The sequence below is a fragment of the Camelina sativa genome, chromosome 19 (genome assembly GCF_030686135.1).
Source record: "Camelina sativa cultivar CO46 ecotype springtype chromosome 19, ASM3068613v1".
In the NCBI taxonomy this organism is placed as follows: Eukaryota; Viridiplantae; Streptophyta; class Magnoliopsida; order Brassicales; family Brassicaceae; genus Camelina; species Camelina sativa.
In genome coordinates, this window is record NC_141898.1 from 27,027,656 (window position 1) to 27,029,524 (window position 1,869).

Genomic DNA, 1,869 nt, shown 5'->3' on the forward strand with positions numbered 1-1,869 from the left:
TACTTATCTAAATATGTTTTAACATTTAATATGTAAGTAAACCAAATATACAATATTCAACACTATTTAAAAATACATAAACCAAAATATTTTATTCATTCGAAATATACATAAATTAATTACAATATATGTCATCTTGTGCTGTAGCACGGGGTATCACCTAGTCATCGTTAAGAAAGATGGATGAAGCATCTCGTTTGATGCTTTTATTATGAGTTTAAGCTTTTATTGTTGCACTCTGAAATAGATATTTTGTGAAGCTTGCTGAAAGAATTATTCTTGAACTTTTTGTTATCAATTAGCAAACTAGCATATTCTACATACTATTATTGTTCATGTCTTCATACATCATCAATAAAACTTTTAGACACAAAACTCAAATTGGTTTATTCAATAAACTCAATACAAATTCGTTTTATCTATGTCTCACTCACACCAATAAAAGTGGTAAGTGTTATTGGTTGGCAAAAGAAGTAGAAGTGATAAAAGTGTTGTTATTGTAATGTTGTCTCATTCTTTGTTTGATAATCCGAATCTTGAAACCTTAACCATTTAGAATATGCAATGGTTCTATTACTCTATATACCATCATCAAAGGCACTTAGAAGATCTGTCTTACTTTCTTTGGATCTAAAGCACGAATATCTCTTCTCTTCTGCCTCTTCTACTTTAACATGTTCATTTCTGCGCCCAAAGTATATATAACATTCAAAACTCTTGTTACTTGCGCATAAGACGCTCAGCATCTCCAAGCTCAACTCAACATCTTTTCTTTCCAGCCCTCCATGAGGCTGAAACATCAACTCTAACTGCTCCAGCGACTTCCCACTTGTCTCTGGGACTAGCACATACACGAAGATAACCGAGAGCGCAGACACCAGGGAGAAGACAAAGAAGGTTCCTCCGACAGTGATGGCACGTGAGACGGAGAGGAAGGACATGGCCACAAAACCGCTGCACACCCTGTTCCCAACCGCCCCAAGCGCAGAGGCCTGGGCTCTTAACCGTAATGGGAAGATCTCGGAAGTCAAGACCCAGCAAACAGATCCCATCCCTATAGAGAACAAGGTAACATTCCCACAAACAAACAGAAGCGCCAAGGTTATGCCAAGAGTTCCTTGGCCGAGGAATGTGAGCGTGAAGCTTAGACAAAAGAGACACCGAGTCATTCCAATAGTGCTCACATAGAGCAGTGGTTTCTGGCCAAGGCTATCGATCAGGAAGGTGGCAAATAGTATGAAGACTGTTTTTGTGACCCCAACAACCACAGTTGCAGCAAGCAGTTTTGTCTCCCCATGTATCCCTGCTTCTTTCATGATCTCTAGGCTGTAGTAGACGGTGGCGTCGATACCTGTGATCTTCTGGAAACATTGGATCCCAAACCCAACGATCAGAAATTTTTCCTTACAACATGAGATGGGCTTAGAAGCTCACGCCACACCGGTCTCTCCTCGTCGCCGCTGCCTTGTGTATGTGCAGCCGCCAGTTGTATCTCTGCGAGATGCTCTTCCACCTTGTCATATCGCTCGTTCATTTTCATGAGCACCTCTCTTGCACTGTCCACTCGGCCTTTCATGACCAGCCACCTCGGCGAATCAGGGATCACGCACAGCGCAAATCCTATGAAAACGAAAGGAAGAATACCAACTGCAAGCATGATTGTAACGCCCCCGAACCATCCTATGACCACACAGGCCAACGGACAGCCACGGAAGATTCTATGAGAACTGCACCGGGGTGGTCCAGCCGAGGAACGGAAGCTGCAGCTTCCCGACCGGTCCTCCCTGGATGCAATTTCGCCCGCGATCGAGACTGCTTAGGCTTTGCAACCCTCATGGCCTGGTGCGTTGTGTTGGCCCGGACAAGGCT

General features: G+C 43.2%; 1 pseudogene; it reads right to left on the reverse strand.

Annotated features, from left to right (window-relative positions):
- Positions 1-565: 565 nt before the first annotated feature.
- On the reverse strand, positions 566-1,657 carry LOC104768016 (putative polyol transporter 4 pseudogene; annotated as a pseudogene).
- Between the last annotated feature and the right edge of the window lie 212 nt (positions 1,658-1,869).